General features: G+C 39.1%; 1 protein-coding gene across 4 annotated transcripts in view; it reads left to right on the top strand.

Annotated features, from left to right (window-relative positions):
- CERS6 (ceramide synthase 6) overlaps positions 1 to 25,109 on the top strand; it is a 333,671-nt gene that overhangs the window by 282,448 nt on the left and 26,114 nt on the right. The gene's annotated exons all lie outside the window — the stretch shown is intronic.

Here is a 25,109-nt window from a genome sequence, read left to right as displayed (position 1 = left end):
ATAAGCTTTTTGAACCACTGTGCTTTTGCATTTCACTACAAATACTTGATAAGAGGTTTAAATGTAGTAGGGAATGGACTCAAGAATTGATTTCTTCTTTCTAAAGTGGGTTGCGCTCTTTGCTAATATCCCCCACAGGATAGTTAGAGAAGGATTTGGCTTACGTAGGTTCTGAAGTCACATTAGCTGTCTGCCATTTTAGGCATTGTCTAGACTATGATTCAAGAACCTCTGCCCTGAAGGTATGAATTAAGAAAAGAATTATGCTGTGGCAACCAGATACCAGAGGTTCACAAAAAAGTTGTCACTGGACCAACAACTTTATGTGGGACTGTGTTAGAAATGCAAATTATCGGGGGGCCAGCAGTTAGCGTAATGGCTATGTCACTGGATTCCCATGTGGCTAACCGTGGTTCGTGTCCCGGACCCAGTGGCTTAAACTCATGCTGGATGAGTGTGCGTGCGTGCCCAAGATCCCAAGAAGAGAATGGAGGAGAAGGGATTGCGGTGTGGCCATCCCCCCTGGGGGGGTGGTTTTTTGCTTTCTATCTCTTTGTCTCTCTCTGTCCTTCTGGAGTGCACACACCCTCTAGCAATTATCTCTCCAAAAAAAGAAAAAAAAAAAAGAAATGCAAATTATCGGGCCTCACTCCCGACCCATGGTGTAGTCAGGAACTGTGGAGATGAGACCTGCAAATCTGTGTTTTGTGTCATCTTCCTGATGATTCTGTCCCATGTTAAAGTTTGAAATTCATTGTCCCAAATAGTTCTCAACAACTGCAGTTACAACTGATAAAACTGAAAAACAACCTCTGAAGTTCTGTATATCTTCGTAACCTGGATGTCTTTTATTTTGTTGAGAGCTAAGACAAAGATATGGCAAGAACCAGCCAGGTGACTTTGTGGAATAGGTCCCACCTAGGGACTGGATCCCACATGGGCGAATGTACAGTTCAAGTCCCAGACCTGGCTTGAAAAACACACCAGTTTCATGTGCATACATGCCCAAACTCCTGAGAGAAGAATGGAGGAGAAGGGATTATGGCATGGCAATCGCTCTGGAGGGTGATTTCTCACTTTCTCTCCCTCCTTCTCTCTGTCTTTCTCCAGCAAGTGCACACACCCTATAGCAAAACTAAAAATAAAAAAAATAAAAACAGAGAGAAAGTTATGACAGATTTGGATGGAATTTGATCATCTCTTCTACAGAAAATTGGTCCACTGTTACTAATATTTTTTTCTGGAAGGCTACTACTTGAACTAGGAAAAGAAAGAGGGAGAAAAATGAACCCTCCATAGCACTGGAAGTCTACCATTGATGGTAGAATTTTTTTTCCACTTTGGAAGATTGATTTGAATGTGAATTAGAATAGAAATCAGAGAAAATAGAGGAATGAAGGGATAGAATAATACCTTGACTTTAGCCTTCTTTTGAAAAATAATGGTAACAAGGCTGGGGTTTTTAAGTGAATAGTGTCTATCCCTGTAGATGCCAGAGACCGTAAGTGAGGGGAGTAGGTGGTAGAGAGCAGATGGGGGGAGGGGCAAAGGGAAGAAATATTTATCAAACAAAGGAATGTAAAATCTCTGTGAAAAAATCCATAATTTTTGTTTTATAAAAATTAAAATTAAAAAAATTGCAAACACGTATGCATGCACAACCCTCCCACACACACACATGCACAGGCCTTCCCCTCGATGCTCACAGCTCTCTGTACACTTACTTATTATGAAAACCACTTCTAAGTGGTAGCACTGTGGGTTGGCAACAGACATTTATAAAACTTCATTACAATCTAATATGATTGTAGGTAGGAAACTTTACTGAAGTAATTTTGAATATAATGTGTCTAATTATTTCAGGGTTAAAGCTCTTTCAAAATTATTAGTGGAACTAGTGGTAAGAATTAAAATAGAAAAAAATCAAGCAAAATCCAGGAAACATTTCTCAGAAGAATAATAGAAAGTTTTTCCTACATAGAATTTCTGACAACTTGAGTTTTAAAGAAATAAGTATCATCACAACGTACTTTAATTTGCTTATATCCTTTAAAGGTAGAATTAAAATTAAGATTCAGCTCTTCTCTTGCCTCGTTAATGTGTGAACACTTGAATTTAGATAACAGTGAGTTACCTAGAACATAGACCTCAAGATATGCTACCAACATCATAACTCATAGTTAGGGCCTATGATGATGACCTGTGCTTGCTGCTTAGAAAGATCCTTGTACCCAAATATAAAACAAGAGCCTGGCTTGCAAGTTCTATAAGGTTCCTGCTACTATGCCTCTCAGGGAGCCAACTTTTTCAACAAGTCACTTGTGGAGAGAATCTTCTATTGCTTATAAAACAGAAATAATTTATATGCCTGCTATTATTGTAGTTGCACATCTACTGAATAAAATCCTTTTCAGGTCTGCCAGTAAGTTACATTGGTACCTGGATGATCTTTATTTTGACCCTGCTTCAAGTACGAGAATGGAAGGGGCATTGTTAGTATTTAAAATGTTAACATGGGGCCAACAGGTGGAGTGGTTGCTAAGACACCGGATTCCCACATGGGTGACTACAGTTCAAGTCCCACACCTGGTGACTTGAAAATCATGCTAGGCATGTGTGCATACTGCCCCAAATCTCCAGAGAATGGAGGAGAAAGGAGTGCAGTGTGGCCATCCCCCCAGGGGGTGATTCCCACTTTTCCTTTATCTGTCTCTGGCAAGTGCACATGCTACATGGCAAAAACCTAAAAAAACAAAGTGTTCACATGAGTGACAATCACGAATAGTGTTTTAAATATTTACCTTAATATTGTGAATCACTTAAAAATTCCTTTTGTACTAGAGATTTCAAGTCTTGGGCAGCACTTCTCCCCTACTCTCTCTGCCCATGATAGGAAATCTTTGATCAGTTTCCCTCATCAGGAATAAGACTTCAGAGGGCATGAAAGAAATGGTTTCTTACATGAAACTATCTCATGTCCTTTGAAACCCTAATAACTTCAATGCTAAGGATTCTTAATCTGAGTTAAAGCTCCCCTGCTCCCAAAGTATCTGTAAAGTGTGTGTTGCATGTGTGTGTATTTCTTAAAGGAAAGGCTAAATGGCTCATGGCTTTATAAGATTCTTAGAGAGATCTGTGACTCCCTCCTTTCCTCAAAAGTGCCTTCTAGAAAACAGACCAAGTGTACCCTACCACTTCTAATGGAAAACTCTTGACATTGTGATTTCTAGTATGTCTTTAGGCTTTCTCTTCTACAGAAAGCTTATTCAGTCCCATCAACTGCTCCAACTTGTCTTCCTTTGTTCCCCAGAATTTTTGGCATACTGTTTCAAATTTGGACTGGCTTGTGCAGAATATAAGGGAACTAACAACAAGCTTTAGGTAGCTCTGTACTTCTTCTAACACTGTTTTGTTACATGAGCTTTGTAAGCACCTCACACACATACTGATGGTGATCTGACACACGTATGAGCTGCTGCCAGACTACACTGTCCTCATACTAAACGTTTTTCATTTGTATAAATGTTTTCATTATGATTTATTTTAATTGTAATTGTATAAACTGTATTAATCTCTGTTAGATTTCTTCCTGCTGTTTTCAGATATCATTTTAACCCAATAGGGTCTTCTGAACTACATTCAACATGATACTTCTTTATTTGGACTTTATGTTTCTTGCAAATATGCCTTTTCTGCTTCTTCTAACTCACTGAAGAAAGAGATTGGCCAAAAGAATGCCTGCTACACTACTGAAGAATTTCTTTACATTGACCTCTACCCTTCAACAAGCAAAAAAATTCTGTGTATTTTTCCTACTCATTACTAAGCTTTCTAACTGCTCTGTCATCATGCCTAATATTTCCTCAGAGTTTTGAAAAGTATATTAAAGGCCTTTGTCAAAGGTTTTGTGAGAATCAGGATTTACTCTGTTAAGGCATTCTCTGCACACAGGGAGGCTGGATTGAAAAAGATCTGAAGCCAGATTTTAGGAGAACTTTGCTGACTCCTGGGTCTCCATTTCTGAGTATAGTAATTATTTGATTATCCATCTGCAATAGTGAGCTAGCAGGTCCAAAAGGTCCAGTCTTTGCCTTTTCCATAGTGTTTAGGTGTGGACTTCTAACTTCAAATGCACTACCATTTTTTATGTAGTGAAGAATGGACATTTACTGTACGACCAGTATTGGGTTGGTTGCTTAGAGTTTAGTTATTTTAGCCAAGTCACTATTTATTATATGCTGTAAAAGATTTGGGGATGTAATCAGTACTCAAAAGCTCCAGTTATACCTATTGGGTAGATATTAAGCTATGCAAAACAGGTGATTAGTGACGTTCCTCTCTCCCCAATACATGTATCCTCTTAATCTGGTATCGTTCAGGGGAAAAGAGTGTTAAAAGCTTAAATATCTTTTCCTTGCATTTAAATTCTTAGCAAATTACATCTTGTTAGTTCCTGTCAACTAAATAATCTGTGTATTCTAGTCTCTACTGTAGAGTCAGGCAGTCAGTGGTTTGATTCTTTTTAATAATAAGCCTGTCCATCATTGTAGGCATTACCATTATCATGGATCTACATCTCTTTTTTCTATACCCTGTAGGTATGTAGTCCCTAAAGTTCCAAACGATCTCTCATATTTCATGACATTGTGATTTCAGTACATCATAGACTAGATTGTGCTCAGTCTGTAGTATCCATCACAATGCCTTGCTCATAGTAACTACCCAGTATTCATTGAGTAAATTGGATACTCTTTAATTTCAAACAACAAATTGTCTCACACCTTCTTTCTTTCTTTATAGCTTTTAGTTTTTGCTATAGGGCATGTGTGCTTTCCAGAGAGAGATAGAGAGAGACAGGGAAGTGAGAAATCCCCTCACCCCCTGGGGATGGTCTTGCCACAATTCCTTGTCCTCCATTCTCCTCTCTGGATTAGGTCATGCACATGCACACACCCAGAGTTATTTTTCAAGCTGCCGGGTCCAGGATTCAAACTGCATGGCCAGCTACATGGGATCCATTGCCTTAACGTCCATGCCACCCACATATACTTGCTTGGTTTATCTCTCCAAATCTTTGTGAAGCTAGATAGTTGCAATTTCTCCCTAACTACATAGAGAAAATGGATTCATTTAGTCAGTGACTTACCTGGGCTCTCTAAACTCTGATCTCCTGATATTAGTTCAGTATAGTAAGAACTAACGTTCAATTTGTTCTGTCTATAATATAAATCTATCTTCTTTAAGGCCATAAAGCAACTGATGAGATACATTTAGTCATTTAAAAATGATTGCCCCTGACTTTTTGCCACAACCAAGACTGTAAACATCATCTCTTAACCACATATTTGAATCTGATAAAGGAAAGCAAATCCACAAAGAACCTGAAAAGGGGGTGGCATGGTATAGTAATTGAAAGACTGCTTGCCTAAGTCCCGGGTCTTCCTCACTGGGTCTGAAGACCAGATATGTAACTTCTGTGCACCTATGTCCTCATGAGTACTATAAGAATAATAGTTAAGGGACCAGCAGAGGGCACAATGGTTATATCAGTCGATTCCCACATAGTTGACCACAGTTCAAGTCCCAAACCTAGTGACTTAAAACTTACACTGGGCACATATGCATGTATGACCAAAATCCCAAGAGAAGAATGGAGGAGAAGGGATTGTGGCATGGCCCTCCCCCCTGGGGGATGATTTCTTGCTTTCTGCCCTCTCTGTCTCTCTGGTGAGTACATGTGCCCTGTAGCAAAAAATCTCTCTTAAAAAAAAAGAATAACAGTTAATACTCTACATACCTTGCCAATTTTAAACAGCAAAATGAAGTATTGTTTGTAACAGTGCTTTTTAAACCAGCAGTTCCCAACCTATTTGGCACTAGGTTTCATGGAAGACATTTTTTCCATAGATAGGAGTGTGGGGATGGTTTTAGGGTGATTCAAGTGTATTATATCTATTGTGTATTTAATCATAATAGTGTTGTAATATATAACGGAATAATTATACAACGCACCATAATGCAGTATTTGCAGTCACTCCCCAGTGCTAGCATCATGGCCTCAGATCATTAGGCATCAGATAGATTCTCATAAGGAGTGTGCAACCTAGATCCCTTGCATGCACATTCATGAGAAGCTAAGGCTGCTGCTGATCTGATAGGAGGCAGAGCCCAGATGGTAATGGAAGCTATGCATAGCAGCTGTGAATACAGCTGAAGCTTTGCTCACTTGCCTGCCACTCACCTCCTGCTGTGTGACCCAATTCCTAACAGGCCACAGACCAGTATTAGACAATGGCCCCAGGGGCTTGGGACCTCTGTTGTAAATGATAAAGTACTTTATAAATATGAATCATTTTAAAAATGTCCTGTTGCTGTTACAAAAGAAAACCCCCACTATGACCAAGTGGTGAGAAATTTTTAATACATTTTCTAACTTCCAACCAGTCTAGATCAAGGAACCATAACCATAGATACTTTTATAATATGAATTTCAACATATTCTTTCCAGTTGTGAGATTCAAACTGTCTTGTTTTAGTTAGCATGTAGTATTACATGCACCAGGTTATATTACTCCCCCAAACCCCACATGACCATACTAGTTTGGCTCACCAAAAATAGCAATTACTATTCACAGAATTTCATAAAATCCAAGTCTATGTCAGGCTAGTTCTCTCCTCCCAAGCCACAGATTCATACATAAGTCATGATTCAGCCAAGAATAGGCACACTGCAATTGCCAGAAATTTGAAAACTGTATATTTGACCGAGGGTCTCATTTGATGGAAAATACCATGACAGATTAAGAACTGACACCAGCTATGTTTCCAATTGTTTAGTTATTATAAAGTGCAGCCGCATACCAGACCTTTCCTTTCTCACTTACCTTCCCTTGGCTGACCTCGGTCTGTGGGTTGTCCCTGCCCACTTTGCCACTCTAGTCCACGTGAACCTCTTCTTACTTGCCCTAAGCTCAGCCTTGGACTAGTTCATGACTGCCCCTTGCCTGCTTCATTTTCTAGAGCAGAACCTGAGCCATCGTGGAAACCTTCCTGCAGAATCTCAGCAGGCAGGGCTCAATGGTGCTGTCAGTGCAGGCCATCCTGGATGTTCTTTAATTCACAGAATCTCTTCTATGCTTCTGAATGCTCTCTCTGGGGATGGGGGTGTTGCCAAAGTGATGGGCCCATAGCATCACTCACATCCCTAGAGTCATCCTGTTCCTTGTTGAAATTGTCTTTATTCTGTATTATCATTTAACATTTTTATCTTTATGCCTTATTTCCCAGATAAGAGAGCACTTTGCAAACCTCTCATAGACAGGAGTCATTTCTTTATACATCTATTTAATGGATTTCACTGTTGTATGGTGGCATGCCGTGGGTTTAGGGGACATAAATATTGATTAGATCATGTGGCCAGGAACATCTACCACTAAAAAAAAATCAATAAATATTTGTCAAATGAATGAAGGGAATTTTTAAAGTCTCTATGAAGCTTTGTAGTGCACCATTCCTTACCTTGTAGAATAGGCCTGTTCAGGGACCAGCAGGTGGCATGGTGGTTAAGGTGCTGGACACTCCCACTTGGCCGACCATGGTTCAAGTCCTGAATCTGGTGGCTTGCTTTCTCACTTCCTCTCTCTCTGTCTCTCTCTGGTTAAATTAAAACAAATGAATGAATAAATAAAATAAAATAAATAATTCTTAAAATATAAAAAAAGAATAGGCCTGTTCAAAGATTCAGTAGCTTTCAAAAGTAGAAGCAGTACAGCTTACTGGACTGTTTTGATCAGACAGGATTTTAAGACACAGAAGTGGCACTGTTTAAGAAATATTGCCTTTATTCATAACAGAGCATAAAATAGAAATACTCAATTTATAGTAATAAACTACCAATGAACTGGAAATACAGGAGTTAAGTGTGTATGAAGAAAATTATAAACAAATAGGTAAACCCAAAACGCCAACTCTGACTAACAGCCTTGTTGAGAGGGTTGGGTAAGTATGTGTTGAATGCTGACTTCTCAGTGGGGCACAGAGAAAGGCAGATGTTTAGAGGTTCTAGGGCAGCATGGGAAGGGAGAAACTGTCCAAAAGAGGGAGAAATGAAAAGAAAAAAGGAGCATATTTCTTTCTGTAACAGCACCCAAGGAAGTATCCTGGCATGGTAATATTTACTCTCTCTCTCTCTTTTTTTCTTTTGAGAGAGATTTTTGCTATTAGTCACGTGTGCTTGCCAAAGACACAGAGGGACAGAAAGCAAGAAATCACCCCCCAGTGGGGATGGCCACACCACAATCCCTTCTCTTCCAGTCTCCTCATGGGATTTTGGGCGCACATGTACATGTGCCCAGTGTGAGGTTCAGGCTACCAGGTCTGGGACTCAAACCACGATCAACTACGTGGGAGTCCAGTGACGTAACCATTACACCATCTACTGGTCCCAAGGTATAGTAATTTTAATTCTGCACAAGGACAGTCATCCCAGAGACCACTGAGGACTTCTTACCAGGCTTGCCTGGTGGTGAAGGAGTCACTCAACATCAAATTTATAACAAATTCCACATCTCTAAGCATAGCTTGCAAAAACTCAATTTAACTGTCTTATCTTCTTTTTAGAATGGAAGAATAAACTCACACCTAATTTTCAGACCATTGTGTCTCAGGTGACTTTGTATCCTACACATTCTCAGTCCATACCTTAAAGAGAGTTGTTGCAAATTAAATATTTAATTTGGGTTTGTCAGTGGTCTATACACTATGTTGTGATCTTTGACATATTTAGTAGATATGAAGAAATGTAGAATACAGCACTCATTGAAATATTTATAAAAACTTGTTCCAAGAGGCCATGAGAAATATGTTCAGAAACACATTCCATTTTTAGTAACATATAAGAATGACCAGAATGAAATTATTCCAGATATTTTTAAATTCTGAGAAATAAAGAAGTACTATTTTAATTACTTAACATTTTTAGCTTTTCATCTTGACTGAAATATAAACCTAGCAAAATGTCTTTAATGAAAAGGAATAATCTATTAACTCTAATTTTACTGCCCAGAGGTGTGTGCTAATCAAATAAGGGATTATTTGGATTATTTCCAAAAACAACCTTTAGGAAGTACCCTGAGTCATTTCTTTTCCAACCTAATTACCTACCTGCTTTATCTGTTGTGCCCTGAAACCATAATTTTTTTTTAAGTTCTTTTTGCCATATAAAAGGGGGGGGGTGAGAAATCACTCCTGAGTGGTGATGGTTGTGCCTTAATACTCTCGCCTCTATTTGTCTTTTGGGATCTGGAGTATGCACAGACATGTACCTGGTGTGTTTCTCAAACTGTTGGGTCTAGGACTCTAACTGCAGAGTTGGTTCTGTGAGACCCAGCACTTTAACCACCACACCACTTCCTGACCCACTGCACCCATAATTAATCAGTGTTGACATGTTAACCTGAAACAGCACAAGGTGCAAACCGTCAGATAATAGTAAAATACTTACAATGACTTTTCTATGATATATTTTGACTAAAAAGAGTGAAACAAAAGAAGGAAAATTTTCTAGTTATGAAAGATGTATCATTAAATTAACTAGAGTATTTCCATAAATCAAGATTTTAGTCCATGATATATTCTTTGTCTCAGCCCGAGGAGCTAGAAGGGTATATTAACTCTTGTCTATTACTGAAGGGCAAACACTATGATAAAACAATGAATAGTTGAAGGTAATATTAAACTACTATTTGAACATGTCCTATTTGGTCAGTTCAGGAGGTATAAGAAGCATTGAAGAACTTTTTATTTGTGTACATACAACTCCCTTTAATTACCTTCTATTCTTGGAATAAAATGGTAGGAGCACAATTTGCAAAATCAGCACTTTGTAAAAATGGCCAGCACTCTTTCTAATACATTAATTCCACTGTATCGTCTAGAAATAAGTCAGGTGCTTCGCAAAATAGGTTAAAGCTGACATGAGGCAGTACAGAAGAAACAGCTTAAATGTTTCTCTAGGTAATGAATTATTCATGAACTTGACTCCTTTTTTTTCTTCCTAGCCTTATGAGTGCAGTATTTTAAATGGTGTCTCCTCCGTGCCATTTAAATTTTTAATTAGATGTTAAAGTTCCCTATTCTCAATAGCAGTCACATGCATTTTCCCAAGGGGCTGTTGTAATAGTGTAGTTTGATCATCACTTGTTTCCTTGTCACCTTTCTCCACTCACCAGTGAGTTCTGACATGGCACATTCTCCCTTTCTGTGACCAACCCAGCATAATACCTGGCTCTGATTTATCTCGCAGGAGATCTCTAGGTCTATTCCACATCTTTATTTGGAATTCACCATGTTAAAAGTGTTCTCCCTAGACAGAGAGTTAATTTACTTATTTCCATTAAATAAAAGTTTAATCCTTTTACATTTCTTTCTCCCTAAATCAGTGAGAAATAGTCTATAAGCCACACTTAATAAGTATTTAACTTTTCTCTTGCCCCGAGCCTATATGTCCTATCTAATTTCCCTACTAATCTTGCCCACTGCATGTGCTATCTCTGAGCTGTTGTCTGGGGTGAATTCTTTTTCAGACATAGCAAATAGGTCACTGGCCTTTGAACCTCACTGGTCTTACTGATGTGGTTATTCTGGGTTTCACTTTTAATTTTTTAAACTTCATGTCTATACTTTTATTATACATTTATTTTCATATCTATATATTCTCAAAGGTTTAAGGAAGGTAATGAAAGTTTGCCTTATTCTGAAAATAACTGCATGCTCAGTTAGGATCATTGATTATTTTTATCTTCTGGCCTAGTTGTTCCACCTAAAGGGTAAAATAAAATGATGTTCTGTTGTGTGTAGATAGGCAGGTCAACAGGTAGTTAGATAGACAGGGAGGCAGATACACATATGAACAAACACACAAATAATATGGTGAAACTGAGCCTTGCTTATCCTTATCAGCATCAAACAGATATCACATCGGCTGCTGTCATGAGTTCATGGGCTTCTCTTTTGAGTAATTAAAACATGGTGAGACTATCGATTGCTTTCTGCTGCAGACAGAATAAAACTGAGTAATGTGTTTGCCTCATAAATAGGCACTTTAATGGCTTTGAGAGTTCTGGAAAAACAATTTCACTGCAAACATGAAAACCTCACAGTTTCATGAAAACTGTACGTTCCTGGTACTTTTGTGCTTACAGAATCTTGGGGCTACAAATGAGCCTTAAACCTATCATTTGGAACTAGGATTAGGATATGCTTCCTTGGGCCAGTATCTTGAGACTCTTGCAAAATAGCCAGGTTAATTTCCAGATCAATTGAGAACAGATTCAGACTGGTTTTTCCTTAGCAAAGAGGAAAGAGGGGTTAATTTTCTTTTTTCAAATTAACACTGTCCCTGTTCTAAGCAGGTAGTGATAACTTGCTGCTGCTTATTGTTTCTGCATCCAAGAACTTCTTGACAATAAAATGATGCATTGGCCACGAACAGATGGCATAACGGTTATGTTGCTGGATTCCCACATGGCCAACTGCAATTAGTGTCCCAGACCCAGTGGCTTGAAACTCACGCCAGGAATGTGTGCATGCATACCCAAATTCCTGAGAGGAAAATGGAGGAGAAGGGATTGCAGCATGGCCTTCCCCATGGCGTGGTGATTTCTTGCCTTCTGTCTCTCTCTGACTTTCCAGGCATGTGCCCTATAGCAAAAATCTCTCTCAAAAAAAAAAAAAAAAAAAAAAAAAGAAAGAAAGAAAGAAAAAAGAAAAAAAAAGATGTACTTTTCTCTGTAGTCAACAGGGTTAATCAGATTGTATTTTAGAAACATTCATTGCTTTGATTTCTTACAAACTTAATGTTAGGAAAAGTGGCAATAAAGAAGTCATCCTCTATCAAACTCTGTTTTAAAAGTTGCTTAGCAGTGAGATAAAAACGAAAGAAGCAGCTAGGTTTATATTTAGTGATCTATCTATATGCATCTGGAGCACATTTCAGGAACAATTCAAAAGGCCAATCCATTTCATGCCTCCTGCTGCTAAATGAATGTGGGAGTTGAGCTGCTATTTTCACAGTGCAAGACGTTTATTGTTGATAAAAAAAAAAAAAATCTTCAAATTATACATAATCACTATTCTGGAAAATGATGCTGTAGAGTTTTAGCTCAAGATAGGACAATCTTTTTAAAAAGTAAAAATTAGGGCTTATGATTTAAAAATTAAAAACCATTTAACTACAAATAAACATTTAAACACATACATTGTTCCAAATGAATCCATTTCTTACTGAGCATAAGTTCTGTTATTTCTCCCATAAGAGAAAAATGGAAGAAGAGAGAGACAGAAACACACACCCTCAACAAGCTCTTCATACTGCAACCCAACCTCAGCCTTAGACGGCCAGGATCATAGGCATGCACATACACCTACCATGCACAGAGGAGCTTGGATTCAGGACCTTCCCATGTGAGTCCAGGATCACAGAGCATCTTGTTACAGCTCAGTCACTGTGGCTGGCCCAAGTATGTGTTCTTTAGGCTGACACGACTGATCTTTACATCTCACGCCTCCTCCATGGACTAGTGTAGCGCTTCGATTATTTAGTCAATGAAGGACTTTTTAACCTGTGTGTCAGTTTCATTTGCAGCTATTAATATTGATGCAATTTAAGGTCATCTAATCATTTAACAAACTTTTTCCTATCTCCCCTCCATCCTCAAACTCCGCCCCACAAATATGTATATATGTATATAATCAGCAACTAATTCAATAGAGATCATGATATTAGATTGTCAGGAAAGGCATTACTTTTTTTCTTCTATGCAAAAATGCATCATGACTTCTCCGACAACCCAGTAGATTCAGGCCTGTAAATTGTTGTGCTCACTTGAGTCATTTCTGCTTCTCAAAAGTTTATAGGAAAAAAAAAAAAAAAGTTTATAGGAAAACAGATTTCTCTGGAGTGGGATGGGAACAACTGACACTCTAATTCTGGTGACAAATATCACAAACATTTGATACCCTACACTTAAAATTAAGTGTAAGTGAAACAACTATAAAAGACTGGGAGGGAATCATAAAATACCAGAAAAACATAAAATACCAGAAATAATTATAAAAGACTGGGAGGAAAATCATAAAATTAAGACTGCTTCAAAATGGCTTTATGTTTTCACTCAAAGAAGCCCAAAGTGGAAATAATTGTAGGCTTTGCCTTTTGAGAATGGTATCTGCAAGGAAGGCTAACCAGAGAACCCATATTCAAAAGGAAAGCCCTTGAACCTGGAGCCAAACGAAATGATGAATGAAGGTGTGGATGTAAAGTGAAAGTATGTATGTATCATTTTCAGCATTTTCCTCTGCTTATCCAATAAAACGGTTACTTCTAATTGAATCAGATAACTGCAAAGCAACCTGTAGGAAGGTCTATGTGTGTAAGCATGTGTCGCGTAGACTATGTCCTTGACTTCAGGTTGGCTAAGGATATTGAAAAACTGTTTCCCAACACTCTAGATGATGGATTATTTTTCAAAATAGCCTCTCAAATGAGATAATGAGGAAATAAAATCGGACTAAAAATCAAGACTATTGTTCAAGTTTTAATTTTGATACTAATTCTCTAAGTGAACTTGATTGAATCACCCCTCTTCTTCCGACTTTCGTTACCTCCTCTGTAAGAAAATAATAATAATGTGTTCCTTGGCAAAAAGTGTATTAAATAAGAATGTTTGTAAAAGTACCTTGAGAAGTTTGAAGTACTGTAGAGCACTGTGTCTAGCTCATTTGAAGATGATGGCTCATCTGTAGAGATGAGGACCTTTTTAGATGCAAAGTGCTCTAGATAAGAGTACTGATATAAAGGGGGATTCTTTGAGGGAATAGGCTTAACTTAAGAAAACATCTGACTGTTCAAAATAGAACAAGGAATATTAAGAGTAATTCAGGTATAAAATTTAATCAGAGGCAAGAATTCTCTCCTGATAGTTAGCATTTCCCATCCAAGTTTTCAGGCTGAAGTGATTCATGTGTAAATACAGTGCTGGCATGGCAGGTGGCAGCATGACAGGCTTGCTGAGGACATGCCCCAGGTGTAAGCTCTTCTCCCTAGGGCCCCTTTACTTTCACCCTGCCCTCAGAAACCATGACAAAATGCTGTTATATGACCTTGCCTCTGATCCTTGCCATGTAAATGTATAGATCTGGCTCTCTACTTGGACAAATTTTTCTAGCTTTTGAGCTAAAGAGAAGAGTTGATAGTCATACCATCTCTTTCTCTCCTTTTTCAGTTCTCTGTGAAGAGCTGTTTTGTTTTTTTTTTCTGTGTCTGTCTACCTTGACCTCTTCTTGACCTGGTAGTATGCCAGCCTCTTAAGAGATAAGAGCAGTTGTGACAGAGATCAGACTGAAGACTGGGATGACAGCATCTTGCATTAGAGCTGTACTCACATGAATGCGTCTGTAATCCATAAGAGGGTCTGAGGAAAAACACAATGAAAGCCTTTCAAGACTGATTCAATTAAGTGCCTCCCAGGAGAGGCTGAGCACCAACAATGGAAAATTCAATATTGGCTCACAGAAAGACACTTCATCTCATAAATGCCCTTCTTCCTAATGTATGAGTAAAAATATTCTACTTTTGAAAACTATGGCATTTCATTCTTTTAAAAAAAAATCTTTATTTGGTTACATGGGGATTTTAAGGTATATTACTTTCTTTTTTTATTATTTTTTTTATTTTTTAATTTTTATTTACTTTTTTTTACTTTTTTTAATACATTCTATTACATTATTTAGCTTACAAGGTGATCATTTCAATGTATGAATATTTCTCCCCGGTCGAGTTGATCAAAATAGAACAACACTACCTCTCTGTCTCAACAATGCTGTCTCCATATCCCTCCTCCAAATGTTCTTCCCCAGGCCCCACTCCTCCACACACCCCACATCTGGCATTCACATCCACCTCTTGTGTTTGTACATCGTTTAGCCCGTCAGTTTCAGTTATACTACTTTCTTTTCTTCTTAGTTTTTATTATTTATACATTCAATCACTATACATCATTTAGATTTTAAAGAGACTTTACTCAGCATGCTATACACCTCAGTTTAGCCCCGTTGAGAATACTATACAAATCCTTGTCAACAAATAAATAACTCTTTCAGATCCTTTCATTCATAAGAATTCATTAAGGACAATGTGAGACTATAAAGTGAATCGTTACAATTTCTAATTCAATCATTCCGATGTATAGTTGAATTCCTGGGTGAACTTAATCTATGTTTGTGATCCTAGGTAGGGCTCCAAAAGAAAAGTGAGAGTTGAACTTGATATGGTAATGTGGGTACAGATCATTTCATCCTTTATCTTATACGTGAATAAAAGAATACAATGTGCAGCGTTTCAAAAACTGGATTTAGTATTAATGGTATTCAGGAAACAAGCTGCTTTTGTGTGTCCTAAAGGTGGCAGTGTAATAATGGATCGGCACGTGTAGAGTTTACAAAGAGCCTCTGAGCTGTTTGTAGGAAAGCATGAAATGTGAGTCATTTCTAAAACAAGATCAAAATGGGATGAACATGACCCTACTTGGGATATGAATTATGGTTCTTAAGGTGTGATAGCGGCATTATGGTTAGCTTTCTGAAAAGAGCTTGAAATATTTATGATTAAATAATACGGTATCAGGGAGTAGTTTCTAAATAATCAAGATACACAAGGGGAGAGTATCAAAAACATGTCAACTGGGAGCTGATCATTGTTGAAACTGCTGAAGAATTTGTATCATTGGGACGATGGTTGCAGATTGTTATATGATTTTCTCTTACTTAAGTGTGTATTTGAAATTCTGATAATAAAAGTTAAAGTTTAAATACAAAATTTAGTTCTATTTTACACACAGAATGAGAGACCCAGGTTATGAATTGTTTGACTAAAGATTAGATTCCCTCTGTGAGAAATGAAGTTGGCTGTGGAAGTCAAAGGGTTGCCTTTTGCCAACAATTAGTTGTACAGAGCTTATTACGCATGATCACAAAAAGAGGTGTGAATCAGCCTTGCCCTGCGATGGACTGTTGATGGGTCGTGTGAAAAATCTAAATGATGGATGGTGGTGGTTATTATTTGATAACTAATGACAGTTCATCAGGAACCACACAAAAAACAGTCCCCCTGCCTCTAAATTATTCTTGTTATGAAATGACAATTTAAATAGTGTCATATGCATGTTATGCTAAACATAGGAAAATTTAAACCTTCAGAAGGTTTAACACTATATCTTAACATTCCTCAGACTAGAATTTGAATATATTAAATTAAATGGTCCACTGAGGGATGAGCTTTGAAGTAAGTGTAACACTGAACATTGTAACATGGAGTTTGCGTACAGGTATTTTAATAGATTGTTGGTAAAAAAAAAAAAAAAAAAAAGTCATGGTATTCTTTTTTTTTATAGCAAACTTAAGCCATTACTCAGGCTCAAGGTTAACCACCAGGGATGCAAAATATAGTACCCTTGTCCCAAAGAACTTGCAGTTCAGTTCTAATATGGGCTAACTAACTCTCCACAGCAGCCATGTGTAGTACACGGAGGTAGAAACCTTGGCAGTGGGGCAGAGGAGGGGGTAGTACTGTCAAGGCTTTGATTAATTCTGAGCAGGGAAATAAGGTAATTTAACCCAGGAAATAACATTGGGTCCTTGGGAAAGCCATGACAGTTTTTGCATAGGAAAACATAGAAAAATATGTCACGACTTTCCTGACAACCTAGTATTTGAGCTGGGCTTTGAAAAATGAACAGGTAGTAAGTAGGAGAAGGACTGGTCATCCTAAGGCAAAAAACATGAGCAAAAGCCGAGAGAGGAGAACAAGATACACCTTGGAGTAGAATCTTACACAGGGAATAGATTTTTAGTTTAGATAATGTGGTAAAACCTGAGTGTACTATAGTTTTTCAGAAAAATTCCTAAATTCACCATGTGTGCCACAAAATGATCTCACTATAAAAGGCAATTCAGAAGGGCCCAGGGTATAGAGATTCACGTCCTCTGTCTCAAGTAAGTTGGGAGGAATGGCAGGTGGGCCTCCCATATTATTTTAATTATTTATTTCATTTGTTCTTTTTATTTTATTTTATTATTCAATCAGTTATTTTTTTTGGGGGGGGAGCAAACATAAATAGTTGAATCCTGAATTAGTTGTTACATGATACAACCAATTTCAGTCTAGCTCGGTTTGTGGAGGACATGGGAGAGGAGGTTAGGTCGGAAGAACCAAACTGAGGCTCCTTAGGTTCTGCAGGGCTGGTTCTGAAAAGTCCAATATGACAAAAAAGAGCAATGGAAAAATTAGTGCCCTGTCCCTTCCCAGAATTTGTGCATATTTGGAGCATAATGAGAGAAGATTCCATTTTTTTTTAATGTTCATGGTGTTTAATAGTACTTCATGCAAAGTAGTTTCTCACCAAGTAGAAATAAATATTAACTAAACACAATTTGAGGAAAAAAATTGGGAAGGAGAAGACTTTATTTTTCTATCTACTTTGAAATTTCTATATGATACTTATCTTTGGAATTAGAATTAACCATTCTCATTATGGGAAAATTCCATTTATCTTACAAATATTTGAAAACTTACTATTTGCTATACACTGCTAGAAGATTAACACCGGTGATGAGCAAAACAAGCATTTGAGTTCTGGTCCTTAGGAAGCTTTCGGTCTAAGATCTAATAAGGCAGACATCGATCACAAGTTACAGTAAGTGAATAGTATGAAGACATGTCAACTGCTGTTAGGATCCAGTTCTCAGGGTCAGACAAAGCTTCCCAGAGCAATGGCATTGAAGCCGCCATCTGAAGAATGGGAGGAGGCTAGCTTAGCTTGACTGCTAGGAACTGCCTGGGTAGGAGTTGAGCATGGTCTAGGGTAGCTTGGTGGTAGTGATGGTAAACAGAAGTAAATAGATTCCAGAAGAATTTATGAGATTAACAGGGCAACTAACCACATTGATCATGGAAGGGATAGGTAAGGAAAATGAAAGCATGAAGGATGTGGCCATGGTTCCAATTTAAGTAACTCAGTGAAGGGTGAAGCCAGTAACTGAGGCAAGGAGGTTACAGTTAACGGAATGGACTCTAGTCCTTTCTCTCTCACTCTATATAACTCTGGATGAATTACCTACTCAGTCAAACCTTATTTACTCATCTATAAAATTTGAGGATGAAAACAATATATCTGTAAAGTTATGAGGATTAATAATAGGAGTGGTGGTAGTAGTGGTAGTGGTGTTATTTGAAATAGGACATGGGGTAGATGGGGATATATGAGTTTGGTTTTGGAATTGCCTCACAAATATCCATGAGAAGGTACCAATATATATATATATGCCCTCTCTCTCTCTCACACACACACACACACACACACACACACACACACATGATTTTAAAACATAAAAAAGGCAAAACCTAGCCAGAAAACAAATTAGAAAATCATAAGTATGATGTTGACTGTGTGATTGATCATGGTAGTAATGAGACCAAGTTCAAATGTAAGTAAAGAAAATATTTATTTCAGGGCCACTGGACTTAGCTCAGGCAGATATTCTTTAAATGTGTGTTGCTATCTGGATCCAGAGATCCAAAGACCATGGAGTTGCTGTGGTGCATTTGGAGAGCAGGAACAATAGCATTTGAACATGGGTTTCTTGGTGCAAGGGGCACGTACATAACCTAAAAGGCCAGGTTACCCAGTTGGCATCTCAAAACATCCATTTCAGCATTGCCCTCATGTCAAAGGATGAGCACACTGTTGCCAGTGCTTCAGCTGTAGAGGGCCCAACTCTAAGCAGAGCATTAAGAAAAAGAATTTGAGCTTTGACTTCACTGTGATTTGTCTCACTCTGCAGAGGAAAAACAATCACGGTAGATAATAAAAATGCGTAGTGTTAGCATTTTGTTGGTACTGCAATTTGTTTCAGTTCTGCATGTTGCACTGTTCACTTTAAACTGCTTCCAAAGTCACTTTGTATTAGCCTCAATGTGAGGTTTCATTCGCTTTATTGCCTTCCATTCTAATAACTTTATTTTCAAGAGCCTAATGTTCTCATTCTTTTTTCTGTTGTGTGCCTAATGCTGTTGCTAAAACGAAAGTCTTGGCAGTAAACAGGCCAAAAACAATTATCATGGCACAATGCACTGAAAAATTATGCCTGCGAGTATAAAGACTGCCAGAAAAGTTTGAGAAGCTGCCTTGCTCGGTCCATTCTTGTCAATCAGTGCGTCCAGCAGGGACACACCGTGGGCTGCTGAAGTGAGTCCCACCTGCTGTCAGCTGGATTGAGAATTGATCCAGTAAGTGCTTTGGCAGACCCAAAGCAGGTCAAAAGCACACAATCATTGTACTCTTAGAGTGTATGCTTTGAAATAGGGTGCAGTGAGATCATGAACAAATATCCAAAACTGAAATAGACACACATTAAAAGACAAGTCATAGAACGAAGCCAGGCAGAGGAAACCCTGGTACCAACCCGCCTATCAATGATGGTATTTGGCTTTGGTCTGTTTCTAGAACAGAAAGATTAAGAAACAAGAAGGAGGGACCAGCAGATTGCATAATGATTACATCACTGGACTCCCATGTAGTCGCCCATGGTTCGAGTCCCAGACCCTGTGGCTTATAACAGGCTAGGCGCATGTGCATGTATGCCCAAAATCTCAAGAGAATAGAGAAGAAGGGACTGTGGTGTGGCCATTCCCCCCTCCCCCAGAGGGCAAATTCTCACTTTCTGTCTCTCTGTCCTCTCTATCTCCAGCAAGCACACACACTCTATAGCAAAAATCTCTAAAAATTTTCTTTAAAAAGAAAGAAAGAAAACTGAAAAGGGAAAAGAAACAAGAGGAAAAAGATGGGCTTGAGGTTGGAAAGGTGGAAGAGAGGCAGATAAGGGAGTTTGTGGGCTATGGTGAAGGATGTTTGGGGTTTTATCATCATTGCAAATGGGCAATCACTAGAAAGCTTAAAGTAGAAAAATGATTTAAACAATTATGATTATCTTTGAAACCTTTCACCATCACCAATCAGTAGCATCACTCTCAGCTGCCCCTTGACTTCCATGTCCTTGGGATGGTTGCATATTTGGGACTTTAGGTACTTTTCAGGGAGGACTAATTTCTTTTGGATCAATTTCGTAGATTTCCCCAGAGCCTCCCACTGTTTGGAGCCAGCCCTCACCCTCTCAGTTACAGAAGCAGAGTAATTAAGCTAGAAAGTCAGTGTTTGTATTTATTTGTACCATCCTGATGAAAAGACAACTTGCAGTAAGGCAAAGAGACAGTAAATTATTAGTGGGAGCGAGCCTTATGAAAATCAGGCTTTAAAAATCAACATGCATATTTACTCTTATGTAATCTTCTCTGGTGTTTTAAACATAATAACCCTGGTGCTATACATTAGGGAACTTGATGTTATTGATTGAATCTAAAGAAGAATATTGTGATTAAGTAAAATTTTATAGTAAGCATTTCTCGTTCTAGCAATATACATGTTAAATGACTCAAGTCCTTGTGACAGGCTTACGAATAATAAGTTTCCTGCACAGGTCAACTAAGTGTGTGCTTAGGACAAAGAGTGGGTTATCATTCTTTTTTTTTTTTAATATTTGGAAAGAAATCGACTTGATTCCTCCTGCCAAAAACATACAGACGCAGGTGCACATACATATGTATATTTTTGAGAAATAGTCTTACATAGTTTTGTGGTTGGGAATCATTATTGATACGAGTTACATACAGAAGGATACAAGGACCCCTTCATCTTTTCTGGCTTAGGGCTTCTTTGTCAGATCCTATGAACGTCCCCTTCACTACGTCAGGCTTTAGCTATGGTCCAAGTGAGTTTACAAACTCATGCTGCAGACCTTCTTTTCAAAATATAATTTCTGCAGAATCCTGAGAGGTTAAACATAAGCTTTGAGCTGCTCTAGGTAAAGGAGGTTGAGGAAGAAAGTGGTAAGAGTGGGCCCTCTCTGAGTCGGGGCAGTTCAAAAACTTCAAAAGTTTAGTATTCCAAAGTAGCTAGTTAGTCCTATGAGATGATTTTTTAAAAAAATTTATCTTTATATGAAATTCCCTAAGATAACCTGTGTGCTGTCTTTTGAATATTGGGAGAAAAGATTTACTACATAAAACCACCATTCCTAGAGCCACTGAATGGGTGTGTAGACAGTGTTTTCTGCGAAGGAACTCCTTGGCATCCAACTCCGAAGTCGCTCACCCTCACTGACAGGCTGGCCTGGGGATTGCTTGAGTCAAAATGTGCTTTTATTTTTTTTTTCTCAGTAAATGGTTGTGTGCATATGTCCTGGGATTTCCAGAAAATCAGTCACACCAGGCAGATTGCCAGCCTGCCAGTGACAGGTAGAGAAGAAGTTTTCAGTTCTCAGGACCTGAGTTTTGCACAGGGGCTTCCCTTGCCTAAGTTCTCAAGCACAATTGTTTATATTGATTTCTCTTTTGCAAAGAATTACAGACTCAGTAGATGTAGACATGCATATTAAAAATGTTAACAGTCGAGTCGAATATGCCTATTTATATTCCAGCCCCCAAACTTCAGTTTAAGACTTTGTATCACTGCAAAGTGTCACCCTAGAAATGCAGGGGACTACGTTCTACTTCCTGGGCAGGGCCAGCCCTCGCTTCACAGTATCGATGGGTACAGTGCCCCAGGGAAACAGATCTCTCCTTTCTCTCTGGCTTTTTCTCATCCCTCCATCCCTACATTCCCCATTCTTTCATCCTTCTGTTTCCACATTCTCATTTTCTCCTTTCCCACAAGATAAGACTTAAGATTTTGTATCATTTTCTAGAAGTTCTCTCTCTCTTATATCATGGAAAACACATTTCTTTTGTAAAATCATAAGAAAGCAACAAGAGTTCAGAAGTCAGGCAGATTTCAGCGTTTTTAAGCAGCTGTTAAACTCTCCAAATATTAGGCGCTCTTACAAAAACAGCTCCAAACTGCCAACAGCCCACACTCCAGGGACAAAAATGATCAATTTTGCATATTATGTGTTTAAATTGATCCCTCTCAGCTCTCAAAATCCCATTCTCACAACCATGGGTGAATGCAGAGAGCTGCTTCCTTTGTTCAGATGGAATGAAGAGGAAATGTGTCTGGAGTGAGAAACGTGCAAGCCCATTCCAGAGAGGCAGGTGCCTTTCTCCCAAGGTATGTGCCCTCCTTTTCCCTGCACTCCTCTAGTCTTCTCAGTCCTCCCCTGGAGCCACCTGAGCACAGAGACTGGTCCCGCCCATTCTGTTCACATGAAACTCTACAGCCTGAGCAGAGGCCAGCTGCTGGGTTGTCCACAGGAAGGGCTTGGGATCACCGTCTTCTCTCCTGGAGTAGGAAGCTGCGACTGAGGAGAACGGCACCTGACCAAAGAAGGCTGCCCCTCTGGGTCTCTGAGACTTAGGGGAGGTGGCTTTTTAGCCATCCATCCAGCTCTGCAAAATCTGTTGCACTCTTTGCCCCAGTCAAGACCTTTATTGGCTTTTGTTAACATATGGCTGTATAGTATCATTCTCGTATGGATTCCTTGCATTTTAACATGGCCTAGTATTTATTTTTAGGATTACATGCAAGTGAATTGTAGGTAAATATTCATTACAGAAATTTTGTAGAACATAAAAATTCACAAAGAAACAACAAAGCAGAGCTCTGATACAATCATTGTTCATAGTCCAATGTCTTTGTTACTAAAATTTTAGATGCTAAAATTACATTTTTTTAACCAAAATCATCCTGAACATTCTGTTTTTTTTTTTTTAATGATGTACAATTTTATCAAATTTCTTTTCAAATAGTAGCATCACCCATCACATTCTTCCTCTCGTTTACTGACTCTAGGGCAATGTCTTGCAGAATTGTGAAACACAAATGTCTATTGTCTGAGCCACTGTGCCCATGGCACTTCATTGTAGCAGCCTGAGGTGAGATCCCTCTAGCTTGACTTCCACAGAAGAACCACACACTGGGAACCAGCAGTTAGCATAATGGCTATGTCGCTGGTCTCCTACGTAGTCGACCGCAGTTCGCGTCCCGGACCCGGTGGCTTAAAACTCACGCTGGGCGCATGTGCGTGCCCAAGATCCCAAGAGGAGAATGGAGGAGAAGGGATTGTGGCGTGACCATCCCCCCGGGGACTGATTTCTCGCTTTCTGTCTCTATGTCTCTCTCTGTCTGTCTGGCGAGCGCACACGCCCTATAGTGAAAAACCTCAACAAAAAAAAAAAAAGAAGAAGAAGAACCACAGACTGTGTTGTGTCATCATTGACTATGGGCCTGCCATCCACACACTGCGTTGTGTGATCATTGACTATGGTCCTGCCTGAAATGGCCTGAAATCCTCTACTTTTCTCCACCACTCTGTGCTTCAGCATATTTTCTTGATTGTGGCTTAAATGGCTATTGTTGCAGGCAGGGACCAGGCAGGAAACAGCATATTCAGAACTGTAGTGAGTGAGAGACTGATGACGGTGGCATGTACAAAACTACCGATAGTGTTATAGGAGGCCTGGGTGGCAAATGCCAAGTCAGTGTCAGCAGGGAGCAGTAGACCTCAGCAGGCTTGAATTAGCAGTGGACAGGAGCAGTTACCAGAGCCCCGAGAGACCCTGAGCTTCAACAGGGGCAGAGTCAGCAGGGGCTGTGACTGTAGTCGAGGAAAGCCTCTCCTCAGGATGGCAGGGTGGCAACCAGGAGGACAGCATCCTGACTCTTCTCGCCTATTCACTGCCTTCTTGCTGGGACCTGCCATTGGTTGAACCGTCCAGAAACCAGAGGCCCCATGAGTCTGGCTGATGACAGGTCAGCTTCCTGGGGACCAGGGCAAGGTGGGGAACCTAGTGGCTCTTCCTGGTAAACAGGTACCTTTTGTACTGGAGTAATTTCTACTTCTGCCCAGAGCCTGAGCTCAGGTGCTTCAGTTTTAGAGATGGCAGGACTTTTTCAAAGGGCCAGCATCCTCTCCAGCTTCCTCCACAAGCCTCTCATTCCACTTTTCACACTGAAATAAGCAAAATTGGATTGTGTGTCTGTTTTCCTCATATACCATGATATGTCAAATGGAATAGGGAAAAGAGAGAATTTGAACTACAGGGCTTGACTATAAAAATCTTCATTCTAGCACTTTATTGAAAATCAGCTTTACTACAGGAACGCTCTACTAAGAGTTTAAATAATCTAAATTTAAACCATTACAAGAATGAACATTCTGTTTTATAGCTTTGCTCTTTTCATTTAACACTGCACTCTCTGCATTTTTCCATTTCATTAAATATTCCTCTGTAACATAATTTCATTGCCTTGAGTTTTCTGCTGTATAAAAAAGTCATTATCCATGCCCTGTTTGGGGACATTTATTAGGATGCTTTCAGTGGTCTGCTATTATAAACAATGTGTACATGGGCATCTTTATAGATAGGTCTTTCCATGAATCTCTGATTACTTCCTTAGGACAAATGTTTAGAAAGAGAATCATAGGTTCATTCGGATACATATTGTAACATGACTAGCCAAGTAGACTATGGCAATTTATATTCCAGTCCCATGATAAATAAGCCTTAATGTAAGGCTCTCTGATATATATCTCCATAGTCTGTCAGGACTGAGCATATGGTTACAAACAAGATAAACAAAATTAACTTCACTTAAATTTCTTTCTAAGTTTATTTATTTCTTCTGTGAGTCAGAGAGAGAGAGACCCCAACAGGACTTTGATGCCACAGTCTACCCCGCAGCTAGCCCCAGATTATAGGCACTTATGTGCCTGGTATGCTCAGAGAGGTCTTTGGCCACAGACACACAAGTCAGCCTTGCAGAGTGTTGTTACTGCTGTATCGTTGTCCAACTCCCCATTTAACTTTTTTTTTTTTTTTGAGAGATTTTCACTGTAGGGCGCGTGCGCTCGCCAGACAGACAGAGAGAGACATAGAGACAGAAAGCGAGAAATCACCCCCCGGGGGGATGGTCACGCCGCAATCCCTTCTCCTCCATTCTCCTCTCGGGATCTTGGGCACGCACGCACACGCGCCTGGCGTGAGTTTTAAGCCACCAGGT

This window comes from Tupaia chinensis, unplaced genomic scaffold, assembly GCF_000334495.1.
Source record: "Tupaia chinensis unplaced genomic scaffold, TupChi_1.0 Scaffold000381_1, whole genome shotgun sequence".
NCBI classification, from domain to species: domain Eukaryota; kingdom Metazoa; phylum Chordata; class Mammalia; order Scandentia; family Tupaiidae; genus Tupaia; species Tupaia belangeri.
The sequence above is the reverse complement of the archived record's forward strand: the minus strand, read 5'-3'. Positions and strand labels throughout refer to the sequence as shown.